Here is a 20,774-nt window from a genome sequence, read left to right on the forward strand (position 1 = left end):
ACTGAGATCCATCGAAGAAAAGTGTTTAGCGTTGCAGAGCCGATCTAATGCGTCATCTATCCGTGGTAGGGGGGTCTACATCCCTCTTTGTGATCTTGTTCAGTCGACGATAATGGACGCAGAAACGTAAGGTTCCGTTCTTTTTCTTCACCAGGGCAACAGGGGATGCCCACGGGCTTTTCGACGGCTGGATGATGCCGTCGCGCAGCATTTCGTCGACTTGTTCTCTTATAGCTTCACATTCTCGTGGTGAAACTCGGTAAGGGCTCTGGCGGAGTGGTCGAGCGCACTCCTCGGTGATTATGCGATGCTTTGCGACTGGTGTTTGTCGAATCCTTGATGACGTCAAAAATCGGCCTTTGCATCGTCAGAGCAGACTTCTCAGCTGTTGTTGCTTAATTGTGGGGAGACTTGGATTAATGTCGTAGTCTGGTTCGGGAACCATGGCCGTCAGGGTAGATGCGGCGGAATCCGAGAGGACAAACGCATTACTGGTTTCCAGAATTTCCTCGATGTACGCAATCGTCGTGCCCTTGTTGATGTGCTCGAACTCCTAACTGAAGTTTGTCAGCAACACTTCAGTTTTCCCTCCGTGCAGTCGAGCGATCCCTCTTGCGACGCAAATTTCACGGTCTAGCAGTAGACATTGGTCACCCTCGATGACACCTTTTACGTTGGAAGGTGTTTTGGTGTCGACGGAAATGACAATGCTGGAGCGAGGCGGGATGCTGACTTCACTTTCAAGCACGCTTAAGGCATGGTGACTACAGGAGCTGTCCAGGGGTATCGCCCAATCTTCCGACAGTGTTATCGACTTCGACTTCAGGTCGATGATTGCGCCGTGTTGGTTCAGGAAGTCCATGCCGAGAATGACGTCTCCTGAACACTGTTGGAGGATAACGAAAGTGGCAGGGTAAGTCCGGTCATGAACGGTAATTCTTGCGGTGCAGATTCCAGTCGGCGTGATGAGGTGTCCTCCAGCAACCCGAATTTGAAGGCCTTCCCATGCAGTTTTAACTTTCTTCAACTGAGCAGCGATGTGTCCACTCATTAGGAGTAATCGGTCCCTGTGTCCACAGGCGGTAACTGAAGTCTAGGGTTTGACGAAAACTCGTCTGGCGAGGAAATAACATGGCTGAATAAACGTACACTCGCCAACTGAAAAAATTACAAAACACGGATTGACGTTTCGGCGCCCAATACGGGTGCCTTGTTCACAATGAGCGAATGCATGGTGGTCTTTATTAAATATGCGTCGGAAGACGTAATGCGCTTGCGTACAACTCAGGGAGGGGTCCCCGTGTCCGGTTTATCGTGTTAGTAGTAGATTGTATGCAGAATGATTCAAGGAGCAATCGGGATGATAATTTTTTCTCTCTTTCGATGATAGAAGCCGAATTCCAGTTAATACTGTGTCCAGTCTTTTCATGGTGCTCTGCCAGGGCGCTGGAGACCGTGTGTCCTTTGGCTACATCATTGCGATGCTGCTGTAGCCTTCTTTTAAAGTTCCCCGTCTCGCCTACGTAGCACGCATGGCAGTCCTGGCTTCTTTGAAAATTCTTGATAATGACTCGCTTACGCCTCGTGCATAGGGGAGAGACGCCCGTTTTCTTGTTCTCATCGGCCTTACAGGGGGTTCAGCTGCACGTTTTTCTTCAGTCTTTATAATCTGGCCAGGGTAGCCATTGCTGACCAAATCCTGCGTCACTCTCTTCAGCTCAGCTCTGCGTGCGTCAGTAGTCGAGCATAATCGGAATGCACGGGTGAACAATGTGGAGGCAACAGATCGTTTTTGTCCAATGGGATGGGCCGAATCAAAGTGGAGATATTTCCCTGAAATATCTCCACTTATTTACCGAAAGCCTACACACACAGGGAAATATCTCCACTTTGATTCGGCCCATCCCATTGGACAAAAACGATCTGTTGCCTCCACATTGTTCACCCGTGCATTCCGATTATGCTCGACTACTGACGCACGCAGAGCTGAGCTGAAGAGAGTGACGCAGGATTTGGTCAGCAATGGCTACCCTGGCCAGATTATAAAGACTGAAGAAAAACGTGCAGCTGAACCCCCTGTAAGGCCGATGAGAACAAGAAAACGGGCGTCTCTCCCCTATGCACGAGGCGTAAGCGAGTCATTATCAAGAATTTTCAAAGATTATGATGTACAAATCTGCCACGTCCCTGCAAGCAAGCTAAAACAACAACTCGTCCGAGTGAAAGACCGCCTCGAAAAAGAAAAATTCCCCGGCGTCATCTACAAAATCCCTTGCCAGGACTGCCATGCGTGCTACGTAGGCGAGACGGGGAACTTTAAAAGAAGGCTACAGCAGCATCGCAATGATGTAGCCAAAGGACACACGGTCTCCAGCGCCCTGGCAGAGCACCATGAAAAGACTGGACACAGTATTAACTGGAATTCGGCTTCTATCATCGAAAGAGAGAAAAAATTATCATCCCGATTGCTCCTTGAATCATTCTGCATACAATCTACTACTAACACGATAAACCGGACACGGGGACCCCTCCCTGAGTTGTACGCAAGCGCATTACGTCTTCCGACGCATATTTAATAAAGACCACCATGCATTCGCTCATTGTGAACAAGGCACCCGTATTGGGCGCCGAAACGTCAATCCGTGTTTTGTAATTTTTTCAGTTGGCGAGTGTACGTTTATTCAGCCAGGCGGTAACTGTGTGGCCGTCGAGAAGCACGTTGAGGTCGGTGGTACTTTGTGTGGCGTTGCAGTTAGGTCTTGGAGTCGGATCACGGCTGCGTCATGTTGAACTGAAGTTGGAACGTCGCGTCGTCAAGTCGTCTTTCGTCGGTGTAGTCTTGGCTTCCTGACTTCGTCGGGACGGCAGCGTGTCGTCATTATGTCGTCGAGATGGTCTCTTCGGTGTCTTCGTCGGCGGCGGAGGATCTTCGTCAGTTCAGCGAACAGCAACCACACCTCCATTGGTTGCTGCTTTTAGTTTTCCAGGTATGCGCTCGCAGAACGGCCCCGGGCTGGGCCAGTCGGCGCTGCGGCGACAGGTAGCGCCTGGTGACGGCAAACGGGACGGTCGTCGAGCACTCCACTGAGTGGCAGTGAGGTAGTCGGCGATATTGCGAGGTCGTTCGCCAAGCTGTGGTCGTGGTGCGTTAACGGCAAACCCTCACAGTCCCATTTCCCAGTATGGACATCGGCGGCAGACGTGACCTGCTTCTCCGCAGTGGTAGCAGACTGGACGGTGGTCAGGAGTGCGCCAAATGTCCGTCTTTTTCATGTAGCGGCGCTGGGCGACGGGCGGGCATGCTGGCGGCGGCGGCAGACGGGATTGTGGCTTTAGAGGTCCCTGGTGCGGTCGTGCAGGGGGGCCTTGGGGGCAGGCAACGGCGGCGTATTCATCGAACGTATGTCATCACTTCGGGCTGGCGCTGCGGTGATTCTGGTTGCACCTCAGGAACTGCAAGGGATCGCTCAAGCTCATCTTTGACGATTTCGGCCATTGAGGCTACTTGAGGCTGCAATCTAGGGTACAACTTCTGCAGCTATTCCCGTACGACCGTTCTGATAGTCTCGCGCAGATCGTCGGTGGCCAGAGATTGAATTCCTGAGTAGTTGGTAGAGATTGTGTGGCGGTTGAATTGCCGGTTCCATATTAACGAGTGTCTTTTCGATGCTGGTGGCCTCGCGAAGAAACTCTTCTATGGTCTTCGGTGGGCTTCATATCATTGCGCCGAAAAGTTCTTCCTTCACAACACACATGAGAAGGCGGACTTTCTTCTCCTTGGGCATATCCGGGTCGGCGTGGCAGAACAGACGGTTCATTTCTTCCGTGAAGATGGCAACATTCTCGTTAGGTAGCTGTACTCGGGCGTCGAGCATGGCTTCGGCCCTTTCCTTGCGCACGACGCTCGTAAAGGTGCGCAGGAAGCCGGTACGGAAGAGGTCCCATGTCGTCAAGGTCGACTCCCGGTTCTCAAGCCACATTTTGGCGACGTCTTCTAAGGAAAAGTATACATATATGACAAAGTTCATAGGTCTCCAGCCAGGATTCCGGGTCTTCAGTAGCTGCTCCGTGGAAGGTCGGTGGGTCCCAAGGTTGTTGCAGGATAACGGGGGACGCTGGGGCAGCCATTGGGGTTGTCTTGGCCACAATCTTCTTTGTCGTCTCAGGTAGAATTCCGTGCTCTGGGGGCAGTCCTTGCAGTCGCGGCTAGCACGCTGGTCTTGGGCGATGTCGATTTTGTCCTCGGGCTTCAGCCTTGGATCGTGGCGTAACGGGGGCGTTTGGTACATGAACGCACAAGCACCTCCACCAGATGTCATGTGGTAGTGACTGTGAAGAAAGCAGCCAAACTGAGAAAGACGAAACTAGCGTTTTATTGGGCGAACTTGTGCCCTCAAAAACAGGCTACACTCAAAGAACAGCGACAGCAGCGAACACAGTCAGCGATCGTCTAAAATCTGATCAACGGGTCAAGCACGTCGGCCTTTATGCATCAATCATGGAATGTTCCAGACTAATCGCTGGGACCCACGTGCCTTCCACAAAGTTCTACATTATTCGCGTCTTGCACACATGCAATCTGATTACACAAGGTTCGGTCACAGACAGTGGATGGAACCATCGATAACATTCCAGAAATTTCCCACATATGCAAGCGCGTCCTGTGATGTGCGACAAGATTTGTTAGGCGGTGAAATGTGTCACCTGATGAAGACAAGTACACGTGTCAATATTGTGGGTTTACGTGCCTGTATAGCAAACAATGGGAATTATTAACACATTTACTAGTAAAAGCACATCCCTCCCCCTCATATGCACAGAAAAGTTACATAGGGAGTTGGGCCTCCCCCGAAAAAAAATCCTGGGTAATTTTCGTGAATGTATCAAGGCACGAAAATTATGCCTAGCGCTACACACTGTGAAAAACCGTGAGAGGAGTGAACCCACTACATATATCATACTCACACCAAGCAAGTACACACAACTGTCTACCTTGCTATTCTTTTTACTAAAACCTTTCGAGTTTGAGCCCATTATTCAAACTTGCAAAACGATTCCAATCAGAACAATTCCAAGATGCATGTGAAGCATTTTAAATATCATTACTTTGATAGATGCTTTTGCTGTTGACACACTTACATGGTGAACACAAATGTGTAAACAGCACCTTATTATTAAAAGTTTACATCAGCAAAACCAACGTGGCACAGGTGCCGTTTCGGTACCTTGCACAGAATACAGTGGTGCCAGGCTTCCGTCTAGATGCACGGCCTTCAATGTGCCAAACATTCATCATCTCCTACACACACTTTTGGCAGCATGCAACCTCTTCCGCAGCCATCTGTGGCCGCACTCGAGCAATCATGCAAATTTTCCCTTGGACTCAACTGGACTCTGACAGCGACAACACAGACTAAGAGTCATTAAGAAATAAAGTGAACCTCTCTCTATCTCTCTCCCCCCTTCTTTACTTCCTGTGCTAATGCTGGCAGAACTTTCCAGGGACACCACAAGCATGCGTGGCTCACTGCTTGCCAGTGTTCTGTGCAAAAGGTTGTAAGCAAGTTAGCCGAGACAGCTGGCATCAGTACCTCAGTATAACATGGATATTCCGTACTGAAATGATCTACACTACCAAATTGCAAACATTGTTGATACTTTGACTAGTTCATCCGGTGACCAGCAAGCCTGCCTATGTGATGTTCATGCATTGTATGTGTGGTGTCGGCATACAAATTAGTCATCAAGATCAGCAGCAGCAGCAGCAGCCTGGTTACGCCCACTGCAGGTCAAAGGCCTCTCCCATACTTCTCTAACTACCCCGGTCATGTACTACTTGTGGCCATGTTGTCCCTGCAAACTTCTTAATTTCATCCATCCACCTAACTTTCTGCTGCCCCCTGCTACGCTTCCCTTCCCTTGGGATCCAGTCCGTAAACCTTAATGACCATCGGTTATCTTCCCTCCTCATTACATGTTCTGCCCATGCCCATTTCTTTTTCTTGATTTCAACAAAGATGTCATTACCTCCCGTTTGTTCCCTTGCCCAATCTGCTCTTTTCTTATCCCTTATCATTACATCCATCATTCTTCTTTTCATAGCTTGTTGCGTCGTCCTCAATTTAAGTAGAGCCCTTTTCGTAAGCCTCCAGGTTTCTACCCCGTAGGTGACTACTGGTAAGACAAAGCTGTTATACACTTTTTTCTTCAGGGATAATGGCAACCTGCTGTTCATGATTTGAGAATGCCTGCCAAACACAGTCCAGCCCATTCTTATTTTTCTGAATATTTCAGTCTCATGATCCGGATCTGCTTTCACTACCTGCCCTAAGTAGATGTATTTCCTTACCACTTCCAGTGCCTCGCTACCTATCGTAAACTACTGTTCTTTTCCGAGACTGTTGAACATTGCTTTGGTTTTCTGCAGTTTAATTTTTAGAAGAGTTAACTGCTGGGCTAGTTGGTGATCTTGCATACTGAAAAGATTTTGCGCCAAAAAACCACACACAAGAAAGACGACGACACCACGGGCGCTTTTTAGACCCACGCTTCTGCTTTGCCTCTCCAGGTCAGTGAGCATGCATTGCGATTGGACTCCTAAGTTACTAAGCAAGGCGATATCATCAGCGAATCGCAAGTTACTAAGGTTTTCATCATCATCATCATCATCACCATGGTTACGCCTACGGCAGGGCAAAGGCCTCTCCCATACTTCTCCAACAACCCCGGTCACGTACTAATTGTGGCCCCCATGTTGTCCTTGCAAACTCCTTAATCTCATCCGCACACCTAACTTTCTGCCGCCCCCTGATAAGCTTCCCTTCCCTTGGAATCCAGTCAGTAACCTTTAATGACCATCGGTTTTCTTCCCTCCTCATTACATTTCCTACCCATGCCCATTCCTTTTTCTTGATTTCAACTAAGTCATTAACTCACGTTTGTTCCTTCACCCAATCTGCTCTTTTCTTATCCCTTAACTTTACACTCAAAGTTACTAAGGTATTCTCCATTAACTCTTATCCCCAATTCTTCCCAATCTAGGTCTCTGAATACCTCCTGTAAACACGCTGTGAAGAGCATTGGAGAGATCGTATCTCCCTGCCTGATGCCCTTCTTTATGGGTATTTTGTTGCTTTCTTTATGGAGGACTACGGTGGTTGTGGAGCCGCTATACATATCTCAGTATTTTTACATACGGCTCGTCTACACCCTGATTCCGTAATGCCTTCATGACTGCCGAGGTACCGACTGAATCAAACACTTTCTCGTAATCAATAAAAGCTATATATAAGGGTTGGTTATATTTCACACATTTCTCTATAACCTGATCGATAGTTGTGAATATGGTCTATTGTATAGCAACCCTTACGGAATCCTGCCTGGTCCTTTGGTTGACAGAAATCTAAGGTGTTCCTGATTCTATTTACTTTGTAGGCAACATACAGTAAGCTGATCAGGCCATGTTTTTTCGTCTTTGGCGTCCCCTTTCTTATGGATTAGGATTATGTTAGCGTTCTTCCAAGATTCCAGTACGCTCGAGGTCATGAGGCATTGTGTATACAGGGTGGCCAGTTTTTCTAGAACAATCTGCCCGCCATCCTACAACAAATCTGCTGTTATCTGATCCTCCCCAGCTGCCTTCTCCCTTTGTATAGCTCCCAAGGCTTTCTTTACTTCTTCCGGAGTTACTTGTGGGATTTCAAATTCCTCTAGACTATTGTCTCTTCCATTATCGTCGTGGGTGCCACTGGTACTGTATAAATCTACTGAACTCCTCAGCCACTTGAACTATCTCATCCATATTAGTAATGATATTGCCGACATTGTCTCTTAACACATACATCTGATTTTCGCCTATTCCTAGTTTCTTCTTCACTATTTTTAGGCTTCCCTCCGTTCGTGAGAGCATGTTCTCAGCATAGTCTCCAGCCTGCTTCTTGCCTACCCTGGCATTGAAGTCGTCCATCAGTATGGTGTGTTTTGCTTTGACTTTACACAACGCTGATTCCACGTCTTCATAGACGCTTTCTACTTCCTGGTCATCATGACTGGATGTAGGGGTGTAGACCTGTACGACCGTCAATTTGTACCTCTTAAGTTTCACAACAAGACCTGCCACTCTCTCGTTAATGCTATAGAATTCCTGTATGTTACCAGCTATATCCTTATTAATCAGGAATCCAACTCCTAGTTCTCGTCTCTCCGCTAAGCCTCGGTAGCACAGGACGTGCCCGCTTTTTAGCACTGTATATGCTTCTTTTGTCTTCCCAACTTCACTGAGCCCTATTATATTTCATTTACTGCCCTCTAATTCCTCCAATAGCCCTGCTAGACTCGCCTAACCAGATAACGTTCTAGCGTTAAACGTTGTCAGGTTCAGATTCCAATGGCGGCCTGTTCGGACCCAGGTATTCTTAGCACCCTCTGCTGCGTCACAGGTCTGACCACCGCCGTGGTCAGCTGTTTCACATCCGCTGGAGCCTGAGGGCCGGGGTTTGTTAGATGTATTCATATAGGAGGTTGTGGCCAAGTACTGCACCAGGGTGGCCAATCCTGCTCTGGTGAGGGAGTGCGTTACCGGTTCTGGTCACTGGGATCAGGCCGCACTCCAGGCCTGTTTATGCAATTTTATCAACATGCAGATTTTCTTTTTTTAATCCGGTGGAAAATTGCGCGGCACCGGGTTTCGTACCATGGTCCTCTTGCACACGAGGCGGATACTCTACCTCTACCCCATCGCTGCACCTGTACAAATTAGTAGGCCACGGTTAATCCTTTTCTTGATATACTTGTTCAAGTGTGACACGTACTACCGTATCGCAAGCACTGAATGTGCATTTTGCATAGTTGTTCATTTACTGCAGCCTAACTGACTTCTACTGCTAACTATTGTATAAAAGTCACTTCAAACTTCTGAATTTTATGAAATGAGTTGATTCTGCTCCTGTACATTAGGTTTAACCATTTCTAAACCCTGTCACACAAAACTCCCTATCAAAGACTGTTAGGACATTGAATAAATAATTTCCTAAAATACGTAGTGGAGACAATGCTGTTACGATGCACAAGCCAGAACTGTATACTAACACATTACTTGAGTATTCTAGTTGTTTTTTGTTATTCATTGCATTTTGTTTAGTTTCTCATGATTTGTATTTTATTTTACCCACTCCCCTCTGTAATGGTTTTGTCATTTAGGGTGAAATAAATAAATAAATAAAACTAAATAAATGTAAACATTTTCTTGCCAATGTCAGCATTTAATGAATATATGCTTACAGTAAATATCTGATAGAAGAAAGGAATTTTCATGTAGAATGCAACTATAATGAGGCTTCACTAAAGGATTCAGATAGTTTCAGATCAATATTACTTTGATTACTCCTATCGTCATGTCTAGCACAGGCGCCGCCTACGGCATAGCACAGGCGCCACCTACGGCATAGCACAGGCACCGCCTAAGCCCCCTCCAAAGTGTCCTGTGGGGGGGGGGGGGGTGGCAGAGCCCCCCCCTCCTTCCGTCGAACACGTAATTGTGAGAGTTGTGCCACCCAAATCATTTGAGGTTTCTTTTGGCTTGCCTCGACCTTTTCTTTTAAATCTTTATTGTGGATAATAGCTTACTGCACTGTTGGTGGGGATGTGCACGGATTTTTTTATTTTTATTTCATAATGCCCCTAAAGCCCCTCGAAGGGGTATTACATAGGGGGAACCGATACATGAAAAAATGCAAGCTTTGCACATTACGGAAAAAACAATTGAAGCACACAAAAGTTATACAAACTTTCTACAAAAGAATACACAAGAGTTATTCTGGAATGGAAGAGAGAATAGCCTAGAGGAATTCGAAATCCCACAGGTAACGCCGGAAGAAGTAAAGAAAGCCTTGGGAGCTATGCAAAGGGGGAAGGCAGCTGGGGAGGATCAGGTAACCGCAGATTTGTTGAGGGATGGTGGGCAGATTGTTCTAGAGAAACTGGCCACCCTGTACACGCAATGCCTCATGACTTCGAGCGTACCGGAATCTTGGAAGAACGCTAACCTAATCCTAATCCATAAGAAAGGGGACGCCAAAGACTTGAAAAATTATAGACCGATCAGCTTACTGTCCGTTGCCTACAAAGTATTTACTAAGGTTATTGCAAATAGAATCAGGAACACCTTAGACTTCCGTCAACCAAAGGACCAGGCAGGATTCCGTAAAGGCTACTCAACAATAGACCATATTCACACTATCAATCAGGTGATAGAAAAATTTGCAGAATATAACCAACCCTTATATATAGCCTTCATTGATTACGAAAAACCGTTTGATTCACTTGAAACCTCAGCAGTCATGAAGGCATTACGGAATCGAGGTGTAGATGAGCCGTATGTAAAAATACTGGAAGATATCTATAGTGGCTCCACAGCCACCGTAGTCCTCCACAAAGAAAGCAACAAAATCCCAATAAAGAAAGGCGTCAGACAGGAAGATACGATCTCTCCAATGCTATTCACAGCATGTTTACAGGAGGTATTCAGAGACCTGGAGTGGGAAGAATTGGGGATAAGAGTTAATGGAGAATACCATAGTAACTTGCGATTTGCTGATGATATTCCCTTGTTTAGTAACTCAGGGGACCAACTGCAATGCGTGCTCACTGACCTGGAGAGGCAAAGCTGAAAGGTAGGGTCTAAAAATTAACCTGCAGAAGACTAAAGTAATGTTTAATAGTCTCAGAAGAGAACAGCAGTTTACAATAGGTAGTGAGGCACTGCAAGTAGTAAGGAAATACATCTACTTAGGACAGGTAGTGACTGCGGATCCGGATCAAGAGACTGCAATAATCAGAAGAATAAGAATGGGCTGGGGTGCGTTTGGCAGGCATTCTCATATCATGAACAGCAGATTGCCATTATCCCTCAAGAGAAAAGTTTATAACAGCTGTGTCTTACCAGTACTCACGTACGGGGCAGAAACCTGGAGGCTTACAAAAAGGGTTCTACCTAAATTGAGGACGACGCAATGAGCTATGGAAAGAAGAATGATAGGTGTAACGTTAAGGGATAAGAAAAGGGCAGATTGGGTGAGGGAACAAACGCGAGTTAATGATATCTTAGTTGAAATCAAGAAAAAGAAATGGGTATGGGCAGGACATGTAATGAGGAGGGAAGATAACCGATGGTCATTAAGAGTTACGGAATGGATTCCAAGGGAAGGGAAGCGTAGCAGAGATCGGCAGAAAATTAGGTGGGCGGATGAGATTAAGAAGTTTGCAGGGACAACATGGCCACAATTAGTACATGACCGGGGTGGTTGGAGAAGTATGGGAGAGGCCTTTGCCCTGCAGTGGGCGTAACCAGGCTGATGATGCTGATGATGACACAAGAGTTATACAAAAGTACGATATCTAGCAAAATACATAAATAAAACAATTCATACTACTCATTAATTCATACTTTGCTTTATTTCTGCAAATTCTGACAATAGGAGAACAAGCGGATTAGAAGTACCAGCGGCGACTGCCTCATCTGTATTTCCTCACTTCATAATCATCATCACCGTCATCAGCCTGTTTGATGTCCACTGCAGGAAGAAGGCCCCTCTCTGCTATCTCCAATTAACCCTGTCCTGCACCAACCGATTTCGACTACTACCCGTGAATCCTCACTTCAACATTGCTTTAAATTTCCACTGTAAACACTATGCCCATTTATAATATATTTGAATATATACACAGAACAAAGTTTATTCTATTTTTAGAGAGAAGGAGGTAGCCAATTAACAATTATTTCTAAAGCTATGGATAGCTTATGGCTATAGAATGAATATGTTGCTGTATGGTCACCTCGCTTCAAAATGTTTTGCACGCTTTTTTAACACTGAAAAAAATACTGTAAACTTTAATAACACCTTAGGCAGAGTCTTTTATCAACAGCGTATGAAATGCACTTGAATGATATGTGTCTCCGTATTGCTTCTCTTTCCAGTAAGCAACGCTAACAACTCATTAAAAAACTTATAATAATTTACAACATTTATTAGGGATGCAAACATCACCATTTGCACGCAGAGGTCATAAATATATGCACAGTGTCCCAATTAACTATCGTGCACTAAGATTTAAAAACAAAGGAATGCATTACTCGAAAAAAACCTAGTGCATACTGTTTCGAGCACAGTGGAGTAGCTGCCAGCGATTCTTTAGTTACTGAGATTTAATTAGGTTATTGTAATTATATCGTTAACTTGAGACATACTATGATCATTATCAAAGTGTGAATGAGGCATATTGAGGCACAGCTAAGGGACATCTAACTTCGGTTCATTCAGCAACGTACTAATTGCCATTAATTTCAAACACTGAAACCCGTTCCCAAGAAAGATTTGGGAACGGGTTCCCAAGAATGATTTGGGAATTAGTACTAATTGCATACTAATTTTTTCCGCCTGATAAGTAAACCCTGTGAAATATGACGAATGACATGTGACTGCGCTCCCACTCACATCATAAAGCAGCGCCCTCGAACAGACTCCTTCTCAGTTAGCCAGAACAAAATGAAGGAAATAAAGTAACAAAATATCCGCTCGAGCACTGCGTACAGATGGTTAACCAGTGAAGCTGAAACATGCGGCCCCAGTGCTTATAACTGGGTTAATTCTGACGGTTCATTAAATGACAGCTTGATAACCTGCCAGATCCTTAGTACACAGTTGCTGCTTGAGCTCGGCTGCATGAGCCTGTTCTTGTGCGCAGGCTGCAGCCTCGGGACGGCATAGACAAGCTCTTTCCTGGTTCTGCTCGCGGTGTTGCTGATGGAAAGCTGCCTGCTCTTCAGGAGTCTGTATGATGTGTGGCTTACCCATTTCGTAGCTAGAGAGAAACTGCTGCGTGCCTGCTCAGCTGTGACAGAAAGCAACGACGATACTACTGGCGCAGCCAATTGCATGGCTCTCTTTCGCTTTTTTTTTTCATGTATTCGCATTGGGTTGCGCCGGAGGAGTTTTCGGCATACAGGCGACAGACGGCAAATCGGCTAGCCATATGCGGCTTTGCTGTGAAACATTGTGATCAAGCTAGTTTCTTATGTGCCACAACTCGGCCGAAGTAACGTGTCGCGTTTGGTGTTGGTTGGAAACAAGCTGTGATAGCTGTTGTCTAGCACAGACAAAGTGCACGGATGGTTCCTTTCTTTCCCACTATACCTATCACCACAAAAGCGAATTGACAACATCATTGCAAATGTTTAGAGGTGCATTTTGTTTCGTCCCAGTCGCCATGTCTTTCTCTAATGAGCAGAAGGTAAAAATGATCCCTGCCTTGGGAGCTGAAAATGACAACAAGAGGAAGGCCGCAAATACATATCAGGCATGGAAATGTAGTAGACCAAACGCGTCGACTATCATCAGAAATGATGAAAACCTGAGACAAACTGACAGCTTCAAGAAATAGCGGGGTAGGACTCCATCTTTGAGTCCTAGCCTACGGACGGATGTTCTAGCATTAATGGCCTCAAACCCTCATGCTAGCATGCGGGACGTGGCTGCCCAAGAACCAATTTTCAAGTCATCAGTTTGAAGGTTTCTAAACGATGGCCTTTCATCCATAGCACTTTAACCAGCACGAATGCTGGTTACCAATAGGGACCTGTAGAATCATTTAAATTTCTTGTATTGGGTCCCCACAAAAGCTGATAAATCACCCAACGTTTTGAGCAACATCATGTGCACAGATGAAGCCAATTTTCACAGAAATGCCCATGTAAATTTGCATAATGCACACTATTGGAGTGACAACTACAATGCATTCTGGGTAAAGCGCAAACGGCACCATTACCGGTGGTCATTCAATGTGTGGTGCGGAACTTATGCCAGTGCTATAATCTGTCCCATTTTCTTGGAACACAAACCGAATGGACACCGTTACATGGAAGAAATCCTTGAAGGAGTGGTGATACGTTGTCACGTCTTCCACTTCTGTGGTATCAGCAAGATGGAGCAACAACACACAGCAGCAGCCGAGCACAACACTGCCTGGATGCGACTTTTCATGCAGAATAGAGTGGAAGGCACGGACCTCTAAATTGTCCGGCTAGGCCACCTTAGATTTCCTCCTTTGGGGTTATGTGAAAGATCGTGCTTACATGATCAAGATGGACGTCAGATTAGCTCAAGACGGATGCCTGCCATAAAATTTGAGTGGCAGTCATCAAGAAAGCCATTGAAGATGTGATGAAACAGACTAAGTATACTGTGTAGCTGCAGAAGGAGACTTATTCGAACATGTCCTCTAGGCAGCAGTTGGTGTCCAACAGCATTTACGAATTTGTAGATAATAAGGGCACACTGAAATCTATTGTATTTTAGTTTGTGAAGATTTACAAATTCAGCTCATTCAGAAGTGGCGATTTACTTTCTTGAACGTATCGGTTTTGCCTTTTCTTAACACTTGGAGCGCTTCCTTTTCTGTATATTTCACTTTTATTTTATGCAATGAACCTGCTTTTTGCAGCAAGTATACACTCTCATGAAAACAAACTGTCGGTCTAATTTGGCTTTGGTCCGAAGCAAGTTTCTGGCGCGAACTGTAGCTGCACGCGTGCACTCTGTTGATGCGGTGCAAGCAAAGCCGGGATTCTGAAACATTACATTGCTTTTCGTGTTTCGTGCCTACTCAGAGTGGCGCTTTGGCCGCGTTATCAAGGGGCTTTTGTTACCAATGTGACCAGTCGGCCTTGAGAGACTGACAATAAGTGTGACGTAGAGAGGAAGGAATAGCTGTAAAGCCGTGAAACCTGCTGTTGGTGCTCCTTCCATACCATTATCAAAGTGATACACTGTCTCTTCGGGTTTGCAACAGGCAATGCGGTTGCTTTCAATCACTTAGTTGAGGGCTCATAATGCAAAAAAAAGGGCAAGGCATGCAGACACGGACATAAGAGAAGTGGACAACACGAATGCCGTGTTGCACGCTTTACCATTCTTTGCATTATGAATTCTTACCAACTAGCTCAGCTTTCTATCCTTCTAAGGTTTATTTAAGGGCACTGCCTTATTATGCGGGTGGGAGCGCAGTCACGGGGTATTTTTCATATTTTGTGAGGTTTGTGTGCCAGTCGGAAAATAAATTGCACGCAATTAGTACGTCACTGAAAACACAGCAGCTAGATATCATTTCGGAGTACCTGTGGATGCCTACACACGCCTCGTTGACACTTTGATAATTAGGACAGTACTTCTGCAATTAGATAATCAATTAAATTTACAAATAAAATTTCAGGAACGACATAATTATTGGCAGCTACTCTACTGTACTGGAAACAATACGCATTAGGTTTTCTTCAAGTAATGCAACTGCTCTTTCTTTAAGTGTTGGTACATGATAGTTGGGGCACCCTGTATAACTCACTCAGTAACTGAAATGAGGCCAAGCCGGATACACTCGAAATGACAATCAACTGCAGTCATGAACGGAAGCGCTTATATTTGGACTAACAGAAAAAAAAAAGACAGAAAGAGGCTGCAGTTTCGTCAAAAATGCGAAACAGTATTAGTAACAGCGAAGTGTACGACAATTACACAAAGGAAGATTGCACCACCGAAAGACGCCAGGTTCTTGGTGGTGGGAGAGGACTCAGGCTGTGAAAGAGAACTGTCTCTACTATTTAAACTGTTAGCTAAGGCCATCACTTCAGTGAACAATTCTTTGAGGTCACGCAAAGGTTCTTCAAGTGCAAGAAATATATATATATATATATATATATATATATATATATATATATATATATATATATATATATGGGGTTCGGAAAGCTAGTCAGCCCCCCCCCCCCCCTTCCGGAAAAATTAAAACTTTCTGCCTATGATGTCTAGCACCACAAAAGCAAAGCTTTGGGAATTAAAAAAACACAGAACAGCAACATTATGTTAGTTAAGTCTGGCAAACTAGCTTTCGTGAATTGATTTCCATTTATTTCACAAGAAAACATTTGAGTGGAGGAACAGGAATTTTCACATTTTTACCATTTTGCACTTGAACTGCAGTGCTAACAGGATAGCGCAATACCACTATTTTTGTTCAGAAAAATGTTTTCAAAACTCGCAGGGTTCAGCCCATTGTTCCTTTAAAATATAACTTAGTCATTGTTCATAGATAATTGAAACCATTAATGAACAGTGCACAGAGACTATTCAGATCTCATGACATCTCGAGGTCTAGGTTGGGAACTTCAAGCACTGTTTCAGTTTTCAAGCATCAGTTTTTAGGTTTTTTAATGGTTACCAGGAGTATGTTAGTACCAAAACTGACATTTCTGCCATAGTATTTCAGAAGTGTAATTCACCATGCTGCTTAGCTTTCTTACATGGGGCATGTTCAATTATCGCTTGGGCTGTGGTAAGTCAAACACTATATATGCTTGTGCAATGTTTACAATAAAGCAACATGCCTCTAATTTAACCAACATAAAAAACTAATCATGCAAACAAATTATACCCACTAAATTGGTATCATTAACTGCATTAATCTTCTATTTAGAAGCATTTTTTAGTGCAGTAATTTGTCTGCTACTGAAAACAAGATGGCAAATGAAATGAATGAAATGAATAATGAAATGAAATGAAGCTGTTAGCTGTAAGTGTATTTGTGCTAGGAAAGGAATAAAATAGGTTGTTCTCAAAAGCTGTGCACTGTGGATAAGGCTGTGTTGAGCAAGGGCAGGGATAAACAAGAATGCCACAAAGGTTAACAACAGCAGTGGCAACTCCTGCCAATGAAAAATAGAATTACCGTTTGCCATGAACACATGTTCAAGTTCTTTGGGAGAGAATTGGATGCACTGATGTCTTCTAGTGGAGGAGAGACTCATGCCTGGTGCTGGCATATATACCTGTGGTGCTGCTGTGCTTCCAGTGACCCAAGTTGTCTACTAGATCGGGCCATTACAGGTATGAGCCTAAATAGACAACCTGCAGCTGGCTGACCTACAGACAACTTGGGTCACTGGATGCATGCCCAAACAGACAATTGACATTCTATAGTTACTTAACATAAGTGTAATAATTAGAATATTTGCCAACAATGAATTTCCAATCCCAAAATAACAAATGCTCCACCACTTGAATGCTAACTGCACTCACACAGATAATTATATCCAAAAGAGGTGTCCTGCCCGATTTTTTTTACTCCTCAGTGATGATGGCGAGTGCAGAGTGCATTGCAGTGAAAGTGTGCTCTAGCCTTCAGACATCCTTCGTACATTCTATTGCAGCTTGCCTCTCTCTCAATAAAGTAAGAGAGAGAGGAAACGTTAACCAGAGGCGAGCTTCCGATTTGCTACCCTGAACTGGGGTGGGCTATATAGGAGTTGGAAAGAGGGCAGATTGTGAGAAAAGAAAAGGAGGAAGAAAATAATAACAGGAACTAGTAACAGAAAAGACTTTCAATCACAGGGGTTAACACAAGCTGATCGATCTCAAGAAGCACAGTAGCACTTGCACAGCCTTCTGGTGCAAACCGTGAAACTATTATGCAATATATTTACCACAAATATGAAGTGGAAGTACATGGAAGTGGTTTGGTTATATTTTGACTCTCAGGGTTTGAGAAAATTGACATTTATTTTATTTAGAGTTATTTGCCATCACAGATGTTGAAAAGTACGGCATCAAAGATGGCAAGTTAGGCCAGTTGGTTGAGATTCATAGTAAGGTTCGTTACAGCGCAACACAAGACAAGGAGAAAAGGAGGTATAAAATGACAACACAGCGCCAACTCTCAACTGATATTTTTTAAAGTATGTCTAACATATAACATATAGATGCCAGTTGTTAACCATGACATCACGAGACACAGAGATGCATTGAAGCACTGATGCATAATAAAAATTGAGATAGGCAACGCAGTTCCTTGTCATGAAGAGTGATAGACGGTTCACTGATACATGCCTTGTCCTTAAACTTAATATTGTAAGCCTCGGCGATTTCCCTTGTCAGTTGGCTTGAGTGTTTAAAAATGTCGTCGTTTTATACCTTCTTTGGTCCTTGTCTTGTGTTGCACTGTAAAGAACCTTACTATGATGAAAAGTGGACACCGCAACCCTGTTGTGACGATGACACCTAATGTGCCTATCTTCGTGCAGATTGTTGCTGGATGCCGTGTTCTCGCTTCGGCCTCAGTAACAACGATTTCGACAAGCAACGGATGCTGCTGGTGTGGCTCTGAATTGGGAACTCCGGTGCCGCTTCATTTCAACAACCCTTCGGTACCTTTTCTACGCCACCAACAATCTCAGCTGCTGCACATGTGCATGATGCCTACGGAGGACCACGCAAAGCTACGATGAAGTCAGTTACCGATAAATGGATCGCCTCGCCGTTGCGTTGAAAAGGGCTACCAGCGCCTGCTTTATTTAGTGGACACGGCAACCCTGTCGTGACAATGACACCTAATGTGCCGCTCTTCGTGCAGGTTGGTGGTAAAAAAACAGGCCTTTCTAGTAATTGCTTATGTCTTAGTGTGTCGCCGTGTCCACAAGTAGTACTGGATTGTTTGAATGATGTGTTTTCAATGGCAAGCCTGTTACTTATGCTTTCTGGAGATGTAGAAGAAAACCCCGAGCCTCTGCTGGAGGTTATGGTTAAAGAAATGCTTCAGAACCAAAAAGAAATTTTGTCAAAAATAACCGAAATTCGACAAAAACAGGTATCATCAGAATTAAACATCAAGTAAATTCAATGTAAACTTGTTGATATCGAAAAGAAGTTACAGAGCATGGACCAAATTGAGAACAGGCTTGCCAAAGTGGAAATTTGTGTTGAGACACTAGATGCACACGTGGCTGCTTTGAGAAGACAAACTGAGGACTTGGATAAGCGCACTAGGCGAAATAATCTTATCATAAGAGGAGCAAGAATCTGAAACAAATGAAATTTTGATGAAAAATGTGAACGAGGAAATCGTTGGAGGTATAGCAAAACAGAAACTAAACTCGATCGAACGAATACATAGGTTAGGAATGAAAATCCCTGGTCAAAGTCGTCCAATTATTCTTAGAGTTACGGACTTCAGGGATAAAGTTAGAATTTTGAGCAACTGCAGGAAACTCAAAGGTACACAATTTAGCATTAATGAAGACTTTTCCAGGCGAGTCGTTGAAATCCGCAAGAAACTTTGGAAGTCATCGGAAGAAAGAATTAAGGGTGCCAAGGTTAAATTATTTTTTGACAAGCTCCGAGTTGATAAAACTATGTACACTTGGAATGATGTAACAAACAAGCAGAGCAAGTGGCACGCCTCTCCTGATAAAACTACAGCATGAACTCATCACCCTCTGCTTTTAAGATCTTAAATTTAAATGCCAGAAGCCTGGTGAACAAGGCTGCTGCTTTGGAATGTGCTGTTTTGGAACATGACCCAGACATCATGGTCATAATCGAAACATGGTTACACACAGACATATGCGATGCGGAAATAACGCCTTCTGGGTACATAGTAATAAGAAAAGATCAAGGGAGAAGGGGTGGTGGTGTTGCCATTATGATTAAAAGCAACATTTCATTCACGATTCTGCCAGCTGAAGTTTGAAGTTTGTTTTCTTTCTTCATTACAGAAAGAGGAAACAAGAGCTAAAGGCCATTTGGCCTGACAAGGGGCTCTTGCTCCTTCCTAAGTGCGTTCGGCTTACACGATGATCCAATGTATGAAAAAAGCAAATATAACAATAAACAAGAAAGTACGATGTAGAAAATACAAATAAACAAGATAATGTTTACATTGTACAATGACTATGTGAAAAAGACATTTATGCTTCAAATTGTGTTTTTCATTCACATTACAGCGAAGATTAAGGAATACATATATAAAGCATAAAAAAAATTGTAGTGCGATAGCATTTTATGTATAAATAATTTGATTGTGTATGAGAAGGTTTTTTTATACATTGCTTAAAATTAGGTGCACAGAAATCAATTTTTTGCTCAACAATGTTTAGTAGTTCGGAACAGTGGTTGCACTTACTAGACAATCACATGAAAGAAGACAGGACAGGCGTCTTCTTTCATGTGATTGTCTAGTAAGCGCAACCACTGTTCCGAATTACAATGAACCAACTTGCCCAACAACGCATCCTGCTCAATGTTTAGTAGCCTTGGTACTTGATAGTTTATATCCTGATGTCCGTAGTTAGTATGCGTGAATGGTATTTTCTTGATTTGATAACATGATGGGTATCGAGAAGAAGTGCGTATGCTGGCAACATGGAGCTTGTGTTTTTTATATGTAAGAGTAATCTATAATAAAATACTTGATTAGCTCGGATCAGTAAATGTTTGCCAAAGAGATTGTGTGTGGGTAAGTCACGCGGCCTACCATGGTAGTTTTCAAAAATTCGGACTACTCGTTTTTGCAAGCTTAATAGTTTATCATAGTTTTTTGCTGTAGTTGTTCCCCAAATCAAGACACAATAAGTTAGTTTTGAGTAAAAAAAGGCGTAGTATATTGCTTTCTCTAGCCATAAAGGTATTAGATCACCTATTTTATACATACAGCCTACTACTTTGCTAAAATCATTGCTAAGCTTATTGACATGATTGTCCCAGGAGAGGTTCTCTTGGAACACAAAAACTTTTGCGTTGTTACTTGTTCTAGCCTCTTTGCTTGAAATAGAACAGTTATATTAATAGGCAATGGCTTGTTTATAAGTTTAAATATTATATATTTGGTTTTGTTGACATTCAATTGTAGTTTGTTGATGTACAGCCATTCAGATAATAGACTTAAATAATTATTTA

General features: G+C 43.9%; 1 protein-coding gene across 7 annotated transcripts in view; it reads right to left on the bottom strand.

Annotated features, from left to right (window-relative positions):
• The window catches only part of LOC135911547 (saccharopine dehydrogenase-like oxidoreductase), a 420,598-nt gene that overhangs the window by 329,302 nt on the left and 70,522 nt on the right, over positions 1-20,774 (bottom strand). The gene's annotated exons all lie outside the window — the stretch shown is intronic.

Source organism: Dermacentor albipictus, chromosome 7 (genome assembly GCF_038994185.2).
Source record: "Dermacentor albipictus isolate Rhodes 1998 colony chromosome 7, USDA_Dalb.pri_finalv2, whole genome shotgun sequence".
In the NCBI taxonomy this organism is placed as follows: Eukaryota; Metazoa; Arthropoda; class Arachnida; order Ixodida; family Ixodidae; genus Dermacentor; species Dermacentor albipictus.